At 34.3% G+C, this 19,487-nt stretch overlaps 1 long non-coding RNA gene across 2 annotated transcripts in view; it reads right to left on the bottom strand.

Annotated features, from left to right (window-relative positions):
- Positions 1–1,045: 1,045 nt before the first annotated feature.
- Positions 1,046–19,487, bottom strand: part of LOC134733649 (uncharacterized) — a 42,917-nt gene continuing 24,475 nt past the window's right edge. The window contains exons 1-4 of one of the 2 annotated variants that reach the window (XR_010117298.1): positions 4,438–4,768; positions 4,130–4,264; positions 3,197–3,306; positions 1,046–1,444 (exon numbers count right to left, since the gene is read on the bottom strand). This is a non-coding gene — a long non-coding RNA (uncharacterized lncRNA). Of the gene's footprint in view, positions 1,445–3,196; positions 4,265–4,437; positions 4,769–19,487 lie in introns of those variants that run through there. The other variant, XR_010117299.1, reaches the window with a different exon arrangement.

Genomic DNA, 19,487 nt, shown 5'->3' with positions numbered 1-19,487 from the left:
CATAAAATGAACTTATTATGTATGGTTAGGAAAGGGTCTTAAGGGAATTCAAATATTCAAATCTTTCATGTTTAAAAATATTGGCTGCCTTGGGATATGCCTTACCACTTAAGAAAGCAGAAGACTTGTTAATTTTATTCTTTTTTTAATTAAATATTGAATATATACTAAAACATTATAACATATGTAACATACAAGTAAGATCAATAAAATACACATCCAGGCCAGGCACGTTGGCTCGCACCTGTAATCCCAGCACTTTGGGAGGCCAAGGTGGGCAGATCACCTGAGGTCAGGAGTTCCAGACCAGCCTGACCAACATGGCGAAATCCCGTCTCTACTAAAAATAAAAAAATTACCCAGGTGTGGTGGGTGGGCGCCTGTAATCCCAACCACTCGGGAGGCTGAGGCAGGAGAATCGCTTGAACCTGGGAGGCAGAGGTTGCAGTGGGCCGAGATTGCGGGAAAAAAAAAAATACACATCCATTTACCCACCACCAAGTTCATAGTACTTCCCGATGTTTACTTCTTATGCTATCTTTTCTTTCTATTCTGCCTGCTCATTTGAAGAGCTATCAACTCAAATGGTCCAAAAGTTGTAAACATATCAGAATAAAGTTGCCCCTCAGTATACGCAGACGGGGGCTGGTTCCAGGGCCATGGCATTCCATGAATATTGTATTTTTGATCCCTGTTAAGGGTTGAAAAAAATCTGCGTGTAAGTGGACCCATGCAGCTCAAACCTGTGTTGTTCGAGGGTCAAATGTGTGTGATGGAGCTGTGGTTTTCCCCCAGAAACTCTATAATTTACTTCTTATCCGTCAAAAATGCATTAGTTCATGAAATATTCCACTAATCATGTTTATCACAAAAAGCCAAATTAATTACAAAATAAAAAACATCTGATTCTTTTTTCATAAAATATCTCTTATTTTATGTCATTAAAGTTTTAAAACAATTACATGTGAAGAAATCCTGATTCAAGATACGTAGAATAAAAAACTCTGATATAAACAAAGGGCATAGTGAATCACTAATGTAATATATAAACAACATTTATGTATGAACTCTTTTTCTAAGTTTCAGAAAATGGCCAAAAATCCATTCATATATTTTGATTGTTCTTTATTAAAAATCCAGTTGCTATCTTTACAAATAAATATAGAGGGGAAAATTATGAGCAATCATGAGCTTCAAAATCTATGTACCTAGAAAAAAAAACCTTAGCAGTGGGATCTGGCAAAAGTATATTGTCCAGGTCAGCAGTTTCTCCCATAAAAATGAACGATTATGCAATAACTATCACAGCATGGTCAGTTATATTTCAGTGTTAGGTGAGATGGTATTTATTTTCAGTCCATTCCATCAGCATAATAATTTGAATGATCCTGTTCTCCCGTTTTGTTCTCAGTTAAGCTGAATTTGAGATGATCTGTAGCTTTACCTAGTGCAATGGAGAAAAAATAAGTGCCCTTTTATAATAGCATCTTTGAATATATATAAAGTGCAGTCCGTGTACCCAGAGCAGCATGACTTAGGAACTTAGTAGTAAAGCAAATTCTCCTACTAACCTCACATTTTCAGAGTAATAAACTTTGTGGGTGGATTACAGCAATCTAAGTTTTAACAAGTTCTCCATGTGATCTGGTTGCACACTGATAAGAATTAATGATAACGAACACGATAATAACTTAGAAGTTGGCCATGAAATGAAATCTGAAAACTGACAGTGTAGAAGTCCATCAATCAAACATACTTTGGGCAGACCCTTGAAATTGCATCTTCAAAAATGCATGTATCCTTGAAAATGGTAGTGATCTCAACTTCTGTTATCCTCCTCTTTTATTATTAGTAAAGTGACATACAACTCTTGCCTACTTTAACCCAGGGTCCACTAGTACATTATTCCCCTTTATGCTAGGCTTTGAAGGATTGCCAGTGATGAGTTGATCACCAAATCAGTAGTTCACCTCTCCAGTCTCATAATCCTTTACCTGCCTATGTTAGTTTGAAGTCAAAGTCCATAATATTAAACTCTACGAAATGCTGCTATTCATTTTTAAAATTCATCTATTTAATTTACAAATAAATTAGTTATATGTATTTATAATGTACAATATGTTGTTTTGAAATACATATACATTGCAGAATGGCTAAACCAAGATAATTAACATGCATTACTTCACATATTACCATTTTTTGTGATGAGGACACAGTATCTACTCAGCAGTTTTCAAGGATACAATAGATTTGTTATTAAACTATAGCACGGTGTTGCGCAATAGAGCTCTTGAACTTACTTTTCCTAACTAAAATTTTATGTCCTTTGACCAAAATCTCTTTAATCCCCCTCCCCTCCCTCCAGCCCCTGCTAGCCATCATTCTACTTTCTACTATGAGTAAAATGTTTTAAAATTCCACGTATAAGTGAGATCATGAGTTTTTTAAACTTTTTGTGCCTGGCTAAGTTCATGTAGCATAATATAAATGAAATAATATATAGTAAAGTGATCATTTAACACATATTAACTATAAGACCTGAAACAGTAAAACTTCTAGAAGAAAACATAAAGGAAAAGTTCTATAGCATTGATTTGGGTAATAATTTTTTGGATATGAACCCACCAAAGCACAAGCAGCAAAAACAAAGATAGACAAGGTAGACTACATCAAACTAAAAAGGTTCTGTATAGCCAAGGAAACAATTAGCAGAGTGAAGAGACAACCTACATTATGGGAGAAAATATTTGCAAACTATATATCTAATAAGGGGTTAATGTCAAAAATATATAAGGAATTGAAACAACTCAATTGTAAGAAAATAAATAGTCTGATTAAAAGATGGACAAAGCAACTGAATAGATGTTTCTCGAAAGAAGACACACAAGTAGCCAACAGTTATATTTTTAACATGCACATGATTAGCAATCATCAAAGACATGCAAATTAAAATCACAAGGAGATATCACTTTGCACCTGTTAGAATGGCTATTACTAAAAAGAAAAAAGATGACAAAGGTGGAAGAGAATGTGGAAAAAAGAGAACCCTTGCACTCTATTGGTGAGAATGCAAATTACTACCAACACTATAAAAACAGTTTCAAAAAAAAGTAAAAATTAACCTATTGTATGATCCAGAAATCCCACTTCTAGAGATTTATCCAAAGGTGATAAAATCAACATGTTGAAGACATACCTGCACTCCCATGTTCACTGCTGCATTATTCTCAAGAGCCAAGGTGCAGCCATCAACAGATGAATGGAGTAAAAAATGGGGTCTATATGCGCAATGGAATACTATTAAGCCTTAAAAAAGAAGGAAATCTTGTTATTTGCAACAATATGGATGAAACTGGAGGACATTGTCTTAAGTGAAATATGCCATTCATTTTTAAGTGTCTCTTGTTACTGTTGATTGTAACTACCTTGGAACATTCTGGTAACTTAACTCTGTGATGCTACTCTGTACTGATTTCTTGCTCTTTCTTTATAGTCTGATAATATTTTTCTAATTTATAAACAGATTCTTTAACTGTTAATCTTTAGCTTTCTCCTTTGATATATATAATTGTGTGTGTTGTGTGTGTGTGTGTGTGTGTGTGTGTGTGTGTGTGTGTGTACAGTTAGGATTGTAACTAATGCCCTCTTTTAAATCCCTTTTCCTGGATTTCCTGTTTTCCCTGGAGGGCCAGTAGGCCACATTATAAATAAAAGAAAGTTTCTTAAGCTATGGTATGCATAAACTAGGAAGTGTATACTGTGATTTTAGGTGTCATGTGAATAAGTTAAAATCATGACTTTCTAAATTTTATTTACCATACATATAAAGATAATAGTCAATTTTTAGTTGGAGTGATGAACTAGCAGGGAGAGAAGAAAATTCTCCCAGAATGACACAGGTAAACAAATAAATGACGTTTAGTTGACTTGAATGATTACATTAACCCTTTTTTCTCCCATTTATTCTTTGAAAAGTTATATCTTTCAACTAAGTATATCGTCATTTTAAGCCTTGTTTTTGGTAACTAACACCTATTCAGTTATATATAAGCATGCATTAATATTTAATTTTATTGTATTAACATGTTTTAAAATGTTTTTTTATTAGATTTTTCTACTCAATACCTACCTCAGAGCAGATTTCATAGCATCAGCGTGAACAGAAAATAAAGATTAGAACAAAAGTCTACTAGTCACAAATACACAAGGCCCAGCAGAAGAAGACAGTGTTACTGCTATAAGGAGGAGGAAGGCTTCTAGATCTCTGTAATGAGACAAACAATACAAAAGAAAGATGGTAAAGGGAAAAGAAAGGCCAGTGAGATCAGCTAACTTATTTTTACATGTCATACCTACAGTGGACTTACAACTTACTAAGTAAGGCATGTCATATGTACTCACATCACACACACACACACACACACACACACAACTTACAGTGTCAAAAGATTCCAAGTTTATCTTATAAAAATGTGTATTCGTGGTCCAGGCTTCTTCCTGAATGTAAGGCCTTTATACTAGCCCAGTGATTTCTAACTTCTATTCATGGCTGAGCATAGTAGCCCTGCATCTCTGGCAGGGCAGCCAGCCAAAATGCAAATTACCCTAACCATGAAGGGAGGAGTAATCACAAGTGTCTAGCACTTCCAATTCAGGTAGAAAAGGACAGTTAGGCATGCCCTTGACCACAGCATTAAGCACTGGCACAACTTGGTAATGGAGAAAATGAGTGAAATAAGTTACCTAAGCTAAAGAAGTGGATTGCAGGGTCCGAACGTTACTGTCCCAGTGATAGAAGTAGAGGAGGGAAATAGGACTAAAGGGACCCAATGAGGACCTTTCACATTTACCTAGTTTGTAAATAAAGGTCTTAAAAAAGCCCCTGGTAAATCCAATTTCTTCTTTTCTGACTCTGTACCGCAGTTACTACTCCCTCTGAATTGATAAGACAGAATCTATTAGAGCTTCAAGTATTTCAGTAAAAGAAATAAATAAAAAGAATAATTAAGTTGTTACTTGACAAATGAAGGAAAAGATTTCAAGTGGCATTAGATTGCAGAATGTCTTCCAAGGGAAGCTCAGGAGATATTTATTTTTGTGGCAAGTTCGAATACATACGTATGTGTGTGTATCATATATATATGTAATATATATACACACATATATATACTAGGTTGATGCAAAAGTGACTGCGGGTTTTGCCGTTACTTTTAATGGTAAAAACACAATTACTTTTGCACAAACCTATATAACACATTATTATATACACACGTCATGGAGGCCTGTTATAGTAGAGACCTAAGAGTAATAATATCAGATATTCAAAAATAATTGACATAAATTCACCTGGACAGAAAACTTTGGCTCTTGCACAACTCAACCCTGATAGAAATTTGGCATTTTGTTCTCAAAGTAAAGCTATCTAAAATAGGTATCAATTTGTTTTCTCTTAAATTTAATTTAATCCTACTTGTTTCTTTCCAAAAATAATTACTTATATTCTGTTTTCTTAAATCTAGCAAAATATTTGCCTAGAGTTAATTAATCAAGAATGCAGTATTTTATAAGCTTTTTATATATAATATATTAAATCCACACAACTCGAAATATATGGTATATGGTGTGGTGCCCTATGTCTTCTAAATGTGGCTTATTTTGTGATATTGTAAACCTTAGAACATCAAAGAATGAAATAGTGTCTGGACAGGATAACATCGAAAACAGTCTCCTAACCTGTGTGCTATCTGGTGACAGCAGTTAGTGGAATTGGGAGATGATGAAAGAATGTATTATAATATTGGGGTTTACTTTTCTTATGTATTAGATGAGGTCATTACCTGACTGTCGTGGCTGGGTGAATGTGGGTGGTCAGTAAACCCTTCCAAGTTTCTGAGAGTCAGATTATTCTCTTTATTCTCTTTATTTTTTCAGGAACTTAAGAAGGCTTGGAAAATGGGATGATGGGTTTTGTCTCTGATAACAAATATCTTTACGCAATCATGCAATACTTCAGAGATGAGCTCAGGGACTATGCAGCCATCCAGTGAGCCCCCTCGTTGGCCATTCAGCATCTCTCTCCTGTTATATTTGTCAATAGGTGGATGAAGAACTCAAAATACCTTGGTAACTGTAGTGGTTTAGGTTTCTGAGATAGAGGACCCAGCCTGGGATCCTGAGACATTGCTAAGACTAAATGCATTTTAGCAAAGACATAAACATAGCACAGAAGTAAAACTGATTTCCTATTAATATTTCACTTCATTCAAAAATGTATTTTATATAGTCTCATTAACAAGTGAAGCTGTTGCTTCTGTGAAAATGCAATATCGTTTAGAATATTTTATTATTTTGTGTGCTTCAAGCACACTTCATACTACTAGAAGTCTCCTCTTCTCACTCAAGTAGGGAATTTAATTTGTGGAGGTATTTCATGCATCTTAATGGGAGTCTTTTCTTTAATCTCTTCTACCACAAAAATATTAAGCTTTGGGGAAATACTGTTGGTTCATATGTATACACATACACATACATGCACATGCATACATATGTATACACACAATGAAGCAACCCAATATATTAGAAGAATAAAACTCTAGATATAACATATTAACAGAAAAGTATGTTTCAGTCCAGAATTGTATTTTTAACTGGGTAGTAATGGAAAAGACAACTGAAAACTAAAGAAACTTTATTTGCTTTGAGGACCCAGAAAGAGCTACACTAGCAGCCGACTTAAAGAAAAAATCAGTATAAGCATTTTCAACCCATTACAAATAGAAACAGGTGCATTAACAACCCCTCAGAGATGGAGCTGATAATGAAAATGTTACAGACCTTTAAGTGGAGCATCTCTGCCAGACAAGGTTACAAAAGTGAACTTACATTAAGGAAAAAAAGCATTCAGTATTTATGATTTGCAATTTTAACTTGTGTTTAAAGTGGTACAGGAGAATTCATGGGGGATTTAGTGTTCTAGGAAATCTATTTGGTCAGTACTGTAAGATTTTATGACCTTTCATTAAGACTTGAAAGTTTAACTGGTGCAGATACTGCATTGAATGCAAATCATGCTATTTTGTGCTGCCAGTTCTCTGAACATTTCTAATGCGACAGTTGAAAGAGGCAGTTAGAAAAACCTTGTATTTTAAACTGGCTGCCATTGGAGCCTATAAATATAATATTCATCAAAGGAACTTCAGAGGACAAAGCTGTAAATAAAAAATCCAGGGAATTGTTTATTCTTTTAAAATTTATACTCTGTGGAAACCAAGAGAACCACACTGAAAATGCGCAGTATGTAATTTTACATCAGAAAATTTTCTCTAGTGAGGAATATTTTAAATTTTTGAAAAACATGGTTACATTCAACCAAATTCATACATGAAACCATAACTTATTTTCTACAGTCATTCTCCTAATGTGTATCACAAATTTTATGGGAGTCATCAGCATCAAATAACATTTAGGTTCAAATAAATCTCCCTGAATAAATAATCAAGGAGCTTTCACATAGGTTTCTCATTTAATCTTCACAATAATCCCATAATAATCTGTATTATTACATCTGTTGATGGAATGGATGGTAAAACTGAAGTTCAAAGATGCAGTAATTTGAATAACATCTTCTAGTCTGTTTGTGAACTCCAAAGGTAGTATTTTTTTCTACTATCCAATGCTATTATTTATAAGCAAATATGCCCCTAGTTGTATTTTAGTAGTTTTGAAGCCGTCGTTTTCATATTACTCAAAATTTTTCTTGCTTTTCTATGGAACCCGAGCAAGCTTTGCAAAATTAAACAGCTGAGATAATTAATCTGTATCCATTGAACAAAATCAGTTTAACCCAAGAAGGGTGAGATATATTTTCATATAATTGGCACATTCCAAGAAGCATCTTTACGATACCAAACAAAACAAAATACTAATCTAGTCTGTTAAAGTCAGAGAAAAATGGTTATACTTGGGGAAATGGAGACCAGAAGAGGCTCTGGGCTCTGGGATCGTACTAGAATTTTGGTTCTGGTTCTAGGTGTGTTTTCTATCACTGTGAAAACACAGCTATACGTTTTCTCCGATGTTAGACTGCCTCAGTTACGTTGGTGTATTTATGGCTTCTGGAACCCTGTCTTTTGTCTTAAATGCTAGTTACTTTATGTCCTATGACTGTCATCTCCTATATCTGGTAACAGCAAATTATTTTATTTAGAATGTCAGTAACTAATCATGACTTTAGACCAAGATTCTAACATATGTTTCTCAGACGATGTTGGATAAGAAGAGACATAAGAAGCCAGATAAAGACCAAAATATTGTAATAGCTTTATTATTAGTGAAGTTGGCATGGGGAAATCAGTATAGACAACAAACACAACTTAAACTTTCTACTTTTTTCTGCAGCTACCCACTTTCTTTTCACACAAAACAGAACTTGATTCCCACATGTAAGGGAAGTTGGGACTGTAGAGTCTCTTCAGGAACGATGTGGTACCCATTGCCAGCCAGCTTCTAAGCTTGCCAGGTCAGAAAATAAAATGACAAGAAGGAAGCCATCTTTCAGATTGTTTTGACAGGCAGATTCTGGGCTGAGACACAACTATGTTTACTCTGTGGGGGTAAGGAGCTCACTGTCTGTCTATTCATCAGTGTGGCAGGAAATATACAGCAGATTGAGTCAATTGAGCTAAATTTGCACCATTTTTTATATTTTTAAATATATATATATATACCCAATGTTACCAATTTTATAACTAACTCTTCTCTAGAGGAAAGATAGTAGAGCAGAATACAGAGATTCATTGAGTAAACTAAAATATCCCTTAATAGAAGTATAAGGAATGAAGCACTGCCATCCTTTCCTTAAAACCCTGTTTATCATTTAGTTCCCGTTACTCTATAACTAAAGTTTTCACATCATTTGGTATGGAATTCTATATTCTGTATTTTTTAACGAGGGGATACATTCACATAAATTTTACATAATCTTATATGTGTTTTATTGTTCCTATTGTATTGTTAAATGCCTATGAAACTACAGGCAAATTATCAATGAGTATTATATAAGCAGCTTAATTCTCCACTTTGGGAGAATAGATCAATCCAATGGAAAACTCTATTCTTATTTTCAGACTTAATAGAGTTCTTCACATATTGCTTTGCCCCAGTGTGTATTAAGTACTTTATCTTATTCAGAAATCATCTCTAGACAGAAATTAGCATTTAGAAACTAGGAAGACATCTCTCTCAGCAGAGTAAGGGACAAGCCTTTATTGTAATGTTGAATGCTTCTTTCAGAGCAAAATAATATATGTCCATCAGAGCCTATTGAGAAGAAATTATTTAAATTCCTTGAGAAATAAACTCTATATGGAATGAGTTCCAGTTGTATCTCTCTAACACATCTTAATAGAAAGCATTTTAAATCTCATTTCTTCATCATGTATATTTTCATCAGTGTCTTTTATGTGCCAGGAAAATGAAGAAAAATGTATACAGTCACCCTTCAGTATTCACAGGGTATTGCTTCAAATACCAAAATCCACAGATGCTCAAGTCTTATTATAAAATGGCATAGTATTTGCATATAACTTATGCACAACCTCCAGTATATTTTAAATCATCTCTATATTACTTATACCTAATACAATGTAAAATCTATTTAAGGACCTCTTCAAGGAAAACTACAAACTACTCTTCAAGGAAATAAGAGAGAACACAAACAAATGGAAAAACATTCCACGCTCATGGATAGGAAGACTCAATATCGTAAAAATGGGTACTGCCCAAAGTAATTTATAGATTCAACGGTATCCCTATCAAGCTACCACTGACTTTCTTCACAGAATTAGAAAAAAAATTACTTTAAATTTCATATGTAACCAAAAAAGAGCTCATATGGCCAAGACAACTCTAAGCAAAAAGAACAAATCTGGAGGCATCACGCTGCCTGACTTCAAACTATACTACAAGGCTACAGTAACCAAAACAGCATGGTCCTGGTACCAAAACAGACATATAGACCAATGGAACAGAACAGATGCCTCAGAAATAATGCCACACATCTACAACCATCTAATCTTTGACAAATCTGACAAAAATAAGCAATGGGGGCCGGGCGCGGTGGCTCACGCTTGTAATCCCAGCACTTTGGGAGGCCGAGGCGGGCGGATCACGAGGTCAGGAGATCGAGACCACGGTGAAACCCCGTCTCTACTAAAAATACAAAAAATTAGCTGGGCGCGGTGGCGGGCGCCTGTAGTCCCAGCTACTCGGAGAGGCTGAGGCAGGAGAATGGCGTGAACCCGGGAGGCGGAGCTTGCAGTGAGCCGAGATTGCGCCACTGCACTCTAGCCTGGGCGACAGAGCGAGACTCTGTCTCAAAAAAAAAAAAAAAAAAAAAAAAAAATAAGCAATGGGGAAAGAATCCCCTGTTTAATACATGGTGTTGGGAAAATTGGCTAGCCATATGTAGAAAACTGAAACTGGACCTTTTCCTTATACCTTATACAAAAATTAACTCAAGATAGATTAAAGGCTTAAACATAAGACCTAAAACCATAAAAACCCTAGAAGAAAACCTAGGCAATGACATTCAGAACATAGGCATGGGCAAAGACTTCATGACTAAAACACCAAAAGCAATGGCCACAAAAGCCAAAATTGACAAATGGGATCTAATTAAACTAAAGAGCTTCTGCACAGCAAAAGAAACTACCGTCAGAGTGAACAGGCAACCTACAGAATGGGAGAAAATTTTTGCAATCTATCTACCTGACAAAGGGCTAATATTCGGAATCTACAAGGAACTTAAACAAATTTACGAGAAAGAAAAAAAAAACCCATCAAAAAGTGGGTGAATGATATGAACACACACTTCTCAAAAGAAGACATTTATGCAGCCACAAAGCATGAAAAAAAGTTCATCATCACTGGTCATTAGAGAAATGCAAATCAAAACTACAATAAGATACCATCTCACACCAGTTAGAATGGTGATCATTAAAAAGACAGGAAACAACAGATGCTGGAAAGGTTGTGGAGAAATAGGAACACTTTTACACTGTTGGTGGGAGTGTAAATTAGTTCAACCATTGTGGAAGACAGTGTGGTGATTCCTCAAGGATCTGGAACCAGAAATACCATTTGACCCAGCAATGCCATTACCCAAAGGATTATAAATCATTCTATTATAAAGACACATGCACACGTACGTTTACGCAGCACTATTCATAGTAGCAAAGACTTGGAAGCAACCCAAATGCCCATCAATGATAGACTGGATTAAGAAAATGTGGCACATATGCACCATGGAATACTATGCAGCCACAGAAGGGGATGAGTTCATGTCCTTTCCAGGGACATGCATGAAGCTGGAAACCATCATTCTCAGCAAACTAACACAGGAGCAGAAAACCAGACACCACATGTTCTCACTCATAAGTGGGAGCTGAACAATGGGAACACATGGACACAGGGAGGGAAACATCACACACCATAGCCTGTTGGTGGAGTGTGGGGCCAGGGGAGGGATAGCATTAAGAGAAAAACCTAATGTAGATGATGGCTTGATGAGTGCAGCTATGGTGGTTTCACCATAGCACGTGTATACCTATGTAACCTGCACGTTCTGCACATGCGTCCCAGAACTGAAAGTATAATTTAAAAAAAGAAAGAAAAAAAACAATGCATCAGCATACTGTTCAAGGACTGAATTCTGTATTTTTTCCTTTTAATCAAATTCATCTTTTCTGTCAGTTGGACTTTCAGGGACTTTTGGTGACTTCTGGGAAATACCAGTGCTACAGACAGAGTTACAGTATTACAACAAGCTTCAGGAAACATTAAAAGTAAAAATATTTTTAAAAATGCATTAGAAGCTATTTAAATAGTTGTTGTACTGTATTGTTTTAAAAGTAATGACAAGAAACAATAGTCTGTACATGTTTAGTACAGGAGCAACCATCCATTTTTTAAATATATTTTTGACCCATTGTTGGTTGAATCCACAGATGTGGAAGCCAGAGCCTTGGAAAAACTTGTATAAGTGAAGAAGATATAAAAACACAAAATTGCAACACACACTGTCACTGCAGCAGTAAAGATTTGTGCAAGGTGTAGAATCCTAACAGTGTAAGCACCTACAAGTTCCCGGAGAAATCCGAAAAAGCTTCAAAGAGCCTATTTTAGTACAGACGAAAGATTAAGAGGTATTTTACTCTGCAATATTGGGAGACAATCAGATGGGTAGGGAAAACATTAACAAAAAAATAGATGGTACCTACATAGTTATATGCTTATATATTCAAATCTCAATTGCATACACACTTATTCCTTCAATGAAGATTTATTCAGTGCCTGTAATATGCCAGAATTTCTAGGTTCTGAGAATACTTTCAGAAAATACAGACAATGTCCTTGCCCTCCAGGTGCACTCGAAAGGTGGAGAAAAAAATAAATAAGTAAACGTTAAAACTCTACTATTACTTCAGGTAATGATCAGTGTATAATGATAAATCATAATAACTGAGTAGAATGGGGCAATAAAAGAGGGAGAGGTTATTTTAGAACAACTCTCTGAAGAGAATTTTATGAGAAAAGAGAAATTAACAGTAACTGCCAGGTCTTAGCTTGAGAACTGGGTGATATGCTATCACTTACAGAACCTTTAAAAAGGATCAAGGATGTGTGTGTGTGTGTGTGTGTGTGTGTGTGTGTGTGTGTGTGTGGATGGATGAGAAAATAGAGAGTTTTATCCTGAACATGCTAAATCTTCTATACATCAGTCTGATCAGTCTGTTTCTTGATGTGAATTTTTGAGTAATCAATTTGTGGATGATATTACATCCATAGGACTAGGGGAGATCACCAAATTTCTTAATGCAGATATAAAGGGGAACAGGAATAAGACTGAGCGCGGAGACTCTCCACTATTGAGGTGTTGAGGAGTGCCCATCCGGGAAAGTGCACTGAAGGTGGATAGCAAGGTAGGAAAAACATTTCAAGATGATGGTATTCTAAAGGGAAGTTGAAAAAACTGTCTCTTGAAAAATGAATGATTGACAATGAAAATGCTGAAGAGAGGTTAACTAATATCAGAAATTATTATCTGTTGGGTTTTTCAAGATGAAATTGGCAGATTTGAGCAGAAGATTTGACCAAAGTGATTTATTTATTAGCATTTTATTGGAGTGGCTGAAGGAAAAAGTAAAGTGAAGAAGTAGAACTTGAGTTTTGACAAATCTTTAAAAAATGTTTTAATGGTGGGGGAGATGTAGAAACAGATTATTGTAAGAACAATAGTCTCCATCTTAAGGATAGAGACAGTAATAAGACCTGGTGTGTCTAGGGCAGCCAAAAAGTCTTCATCACAGACAATGAGAAAGGCTGATGTGAGAGGCTGAAGTAAATAAAAACAATAAAGCAAGAAAAGTGAGGTAAGAAGTCACAGTCAGGTCTGGCCAGCAGCAGAGATTGAAGTTTTAGTTTGAAAAGAAGTGTTTGAAATCAGGGAGAAAGTTACCAGGGAGTGTCTTTTTTGACCCACCAATGTATTATCTGTATCTGCCAAATAGTAGATATAAATACCTTTTTGTTGAATGAATGAATGATGAAGTGCACATATTCTGAAAGCAGGAGATTATTGACAGATATTATACTAGTATTGGGAAGGTAAGGCAGGATTCCAAGAACTGGCATTCAAGAGGAACTTCAAATGAAACCCCCAAAAGCACACTGATGACAAGTGTCCATTTTTTGCATTTAAGATAGTCATTGTTTCTGTAAGTAGCAAGTGAATAGACTGCACCTTTTGGGGGCTTTTAATTTTTTTTTCTTTCTTTCATTTTTTTTTTTTGACCAGAAAACCTGTTATCCAAAATGAAAGTAAAATTTTATGAAGACTATTGTATATGTAAAAGAGATGAAAGTTAAGTAGTTCTCTCCTGTGAAGGAAGAGGCCTACGGGGAGCCCTGCCAATGAGTACTTGCCTCTTGCCTACTGAAAATAGTCCCTGATAGGGTACCAAAACAACACTGAAAATAGTTTAAAGCATTTAAATTATAATGTGATGAAACCATACTTCATGTACAAGCTTTCTGAAACACATATTTCACATCTAGTGGAGCATACTATTTATCTGAGCGGAAATACATCATTAGATGTCATAGATCAAGGAAAAGACAAATTTTGAATTTTCATGAATTGTTGATGAAGACCAGCTTACTCCAACTTCCACTAAGCAGGGTAAGAATTGTAAAGGATATATTCAATAGATATTAAACATGGCATTTGTAACCAGCCCTGACTCATCTCTTTACCTAATGAAATCTCTCATTTTTCTGAACATATGTGCCCCTTTCTCTGTTCCTTTCTAATAGCGCTCTTCATTTTCTATGTTATATTACTGTTATGTTTGTATTTTTCACACTTTTCTCCCTTTATGAATGCTGTCCTCTTAAGGGAAGGGACTATAATCCACAGAATAGACTCAATTAGTGATTATTGATTGAATTAGCACACTTTCCAAGCAAGAAGTGTTGGTACAGAGAAACTCCTGATTATGTTATGAATGGAAATTTTCTATGTACCAGATGCTAAGATTATGGACTTTTTATTTAATTAAATGTATTTTATGTCATATAGTATTATGCAAAATTGGGAGAATATTTATACTCTTTTGATAGCTACAAGTATTTTATTAGAAAATTTGAGTGTTTAATAATTGTATAAAATTTGAATAGATCAAAAGCATAATAAAAAATTAATGACTCACTAAATTCAAGAATACATGAAGCTTCTTATCAATTTTCTTTAAGTGCAGAAATGTTCTTCATTACAAAGTTAATTGTGTACCATCTTTTCTGCCATCAATTGTTCACAGTTCATGCTGAAACCATTGAAATATCACAAATTTAGTCTGGTGGGAAGGCTCGTAATTACATTCTTTATAAAATGATATTTGTTAGGTAACAGCAGACATTCTTGTTTAGTTTCTGTTATCAAAGAAAAAACTTTTCACTACTTTAACATAAATATGGCTTTGCTATAATTTTAATACCCTTGCTATAATTGTGAATAAAAGAAAGTTCCCTCAGAATTTCCATAGAAAGAAGTTTTCTGAGGGTGTTTATTATGAATTGGTTTGTAACTTTGTTTTTTCTATATTTTTCTAAACCAATGGAAATAATCAGTTTTTCCCCTTTATTATTTAAATGTGTATTGCATTGATTGATATTTAACATAGAACCTGCCTTAAATCCGTGTAATAATTTCAATTTGTCTGTGATGTACTATTATTTTTATACATTCCGTATTAATTCTGTTGACTTTGACTTTTTAAAAAGGTTTTACGTCTATTTTTGTAAGTATGAACAACCTACAATTTTCCATTCTCCTAAAATTCTTGTTAGATTTTTGTTATCAAGGTTATACCTAGCTCACAGAATATGTTTGGGAATACATTTGTTTTTTTGTTCTTTACTCTAGAAGACTTGGTATAATTTGTCTTCCTTAAATATTGATATAATTCACTGGTGTAGATATCCAGGTACAGAGTTTTCTTAATGAAAATATTTTGATTGTAGATTCAAAGTTGGTTCTTTGGAACAAAGACTAATAAAATTGATTAATTGCTGGCAAGAGCCAAGTGGATCTCTTTTTATTAGTTTTGCTTCTTTTATTATTCATTTATATTGCCTTGACTCTTCATGTGACTGCGTTTTTGTTGTTTGTTTGCTTACTTGCTAGTCATTATAAATGCAAAATCATGTTAAAAAATAGTTTGTCAGCTAAGATTATGTTGTCTTTCTCAAAAACTGGTTTGTTATTGATGCTTGTTGGCATTTGGAATCAAGAATAACTTAAATACAGTATCAGGGACTAAGATGACTGGAAGCTACGTTGCTGTCTTTCTAAAGGGTTATTTTTAGTATTGCATTAATATTAGTTTGTTCCCAAATATCTTCAAAAATACAATCTTTATGTATATATATAGCTTTTCCAGTTTTTCTCAGTGGAACATTTGGTCTGCTGTTACTGGAAGTAAAGGACTATAATTCAAAATAATAAGGAGAGTATCAGCTTCTCAGATCAAAATTATATCAAATGGCTAATGCAAGAAGTTTCAATGTTTTCTATATAAAACAGGACATCTGTTATCATTGCACTGTGATTGGCTTTTTACTAGAAAGACTGTTAGCCTCTCTGAGCCAACTGGGGGAACTTTTTAAATTACTGTTTTTCAAAAAGAAATACTTGTGTGTGTGTGTGTGTGTGTACCTATGTTATATAAAACATATATAGTATAGACAGAAAGTATAAATTAATATATATATATAAATTATCATAAATGTGTACAGTTTTAGCAAGGGTTTCAGCATTTTTAAAAATGATTTCTAGACTTTTTGGTACTAAACTATCTTTCTTTCCCATAGAGGTGGAACTCAATTGTTTTATCACCTTCCAAAATATTCATTATTTAAATAAGATTTTTTATGGTAAGATAACGAATAAAAATACCTTATTACTAAAAAAGGGCAATTTGTGCTTTCACATAATAGGATGCATTTATCCTAATTTCTTTAAAGTTCTTCAATTGAAATGCAACTAATTTTAACCTAAATGGAGAACTTTTGACAAGCTGTATATCATTGAGGTAGTGAATGGTGTGAAAATAATAATGGTAATTTTCAATAATGACAGTTTTAGAATCATTTACACTTTATTAAAAACCATCATAATTCCAATACCTGCCAGGAACTATCCAAACAAAATATTCTCAATGCCTTGTGTATTGCCTAAGATAATATATATTTTCCCTAAAATTGTTTCATTTTGGAAACGGACTAATAAATTAGTAATACCTGCTTAAAAATTTTTGCCACATTTGTCAGGAAATATTGCCTTTTTTGTGTATACATATATATATATGTATAAGATAAAAATCATTGACTTTACCTAAAAAAATCCACAGACTTCTTAGAACTTATATTTTTATATGTTACCTAAAAATATCATATACATATTAGACAGTGAAAGGAAGAATGTCACTCTAGTAGAAACATAGATAAAAAAATAGTCCTGGAATATTCTATTTTAACTATAGCTAAAGTTGCATGCTCTAAGAAATTTGAATTATAGTATTTGAGAAATAAGAATTTATTTTTCCCAGAAATTGAGGCTCTTAAAATGAATTTCCAAATGACAGGGATGTTTTACAATATAAACTTCAATGTGAGGTGGTAATGCAAAGTAGATAGTAGGGAGGGGGGTGATATGGGCCTACAAGATATTTCTGCCAAACTACCAGAGTGTTAATATCCTAAATTATTGTGGCAGCTTCCATTAGTGCCCAAAAGAACTGAGATCTCTGATAAATTCATTGACTTCAGATTGGGAACATGCTCATTGTTTTTAAAATCAGTTAAAGATTTTTCATAATTCTGTAAATACACCCTTACTCTAAGTTCAGGATTCTGCATACAAATGGGTTAAAACTTAAGAAACACAACATTTCGCAAACTGTTTCATGGAGTTATAAACTATGTGTATCAGTTTTTAATATGAACTAACAATATGGGCTATTAAAAGTTACTACTAGAAAGATGCCAGTTATTTGATCAAAATATCTTGATCAAATTATTTGATTTTTGATATTTTGATCAAAATATTTGATTATTTGATCAGTTATTTGAACAAATAAATATCTGTCAATTATTTGATCAAAAGTGTTGGAAAATGTTAGAATTTATGAACATATTTCCTTACAATGCTCATCTGTATTCTGAATCTCCAATGATACAGTGTTTCACTTTCCCCAAGTGTTTATCTTTTCCCTCCCCTGAAATTTTAATTAATGGAAAATGTTTCAATCATATTGGCAACCACCACCCAGACTATTATTACAGGCCCACTTCTTCAGTATCAAAAGATAGATGTCTATATTGAAAGAGGTTTGGATTAGGCTTCCTTGTTTTTTTTCCTGTATATTTACTGAAAGTAATACTTGGAAAGCAACTAAAATACTCTGCCAGCATTGACTCAGCATTGCATTTGCCAAAAGTGGATGAATTAATTTTGAGATATTAACTCTGTTGGGAATCTTTTGCAGAAGACTTGACAAGTGAGGTGCTGCCAGCTCACAGGAAGATTTTCCTTTTATTTTCTCTCTCTTTTAGATTTGAGATTGTTTTTCTTGCTTTGCTTTGTTATTTCCTCCCCTCTTTGATTGCACATAGATACAGAGTCCTTTTTAGAGACATATCTGAGGAGCCGTGGAGAAAAGCAGGGAGACGAGATGAGAGGAGAGTGTGGCCCTAACAAATAATGGTTAAAAAAAAATACACACTCACTCTCACACACACACGTCTCCTGAAAAAGTGCAGGGAACTGCAATTTTCTGCTTAATAATAGCACTCACCATTTTAACATAACCCTTGAATGTATCTATCAATCATTTCTTACAACTTTTATCATTTTCCATGGTTTTTTTTTATTTTTGTGAGTACATATAAGGTGTATGTGTTTACCAGGTACATGAGATATATTAATACAGTCACATGATGAGTAATAACCACACCAGAGTCAAAGGGGTATCCATCCCCTCAAGCATTTATCCTTTCTTTGTGTTACAAATATTCCAGTTATACTTTGTGAGTTATTTTAAAATATGCGGTAAATTATTGTTGACTGTACTCACCCTGTTGTGCTAACAAATACTAGATCTTATTTATTGTATCTAAATATATTTTTATACCCATTAACCAACCCCATTTCCCCCAACCCCCCTTCTATACACACACACACACACACACACACACACACACACACACACACACTAACCTTTCCAGTCTCTGGTAACCATCATTCTATTCTCTATGTCCACAAGTTCAGTTGTTTTAATTTTTGGCTCTGACAAGTAAGTGAGAACATGTGAAGTTTGTCTTCCTGTACCTGTCTTATTTCACTTAACATAATGACCTCCTATTCCATCCACGTTGTTCCAAATAACAAAATCTCATTTTTATGGCTGAAGAGTACTCCGTTGCGTAAACATTCCATGTTTTCTTTGCCGATTCATCTTTTGAAGGATATTTAGGTCGCTTCCAAATCTTAGCTATTGTGAGTAGCACTGTGGTAAACACAAGAGTTCAGGTATCTCTTCAATATACTGATTTGCTTTCTTTTGGGTATATACCTAGCAGTGGGAATCTAGATCATATGGTAGTTCTATTTTTAGTTTTTTTGAGGAACCTCTATACTGTTCTCCATAGTGGCTATACTAATTTACGTTTCCGTCAACAGTGTACGAGGGTTCCCTTTTCTCCACATCCTTGCCAACGTTCATTATTGCCTGTCTTTTGGATGTAAGCCATTTTAACTAGAGTGAGCAGATACCTCACTGTAGTTTTTATTTGCGTTTCTCTGATGATCAACGATGTGGAGCGCTTTTTCATATGCCTGTTTGCCATTTGTAAGTCTTCTTCTGAGAAAT

The sequence above is a fragment of the Symphalangus syndactylus genome, chromosome 12, assembly GCF_028878055.3.
Source record: "Symphalangus syndactylus isolate Jambi chromosome 12, NHGRI_mSymSyn1-v2.1_pri, whole genome shotgun sequence".
NCBI classification, from domain to species: Eukaryota; Metazoa; Chordata; class Mammalia; order Primates; family Hylobatidae; genus Symphalangus; species Symphalangus syndactylus.
The sequence above is the reverse complement of the archived record's forward strand: the minus strand, read 5'-3'. Positions and strand labels throughout refer to the sequence as shown.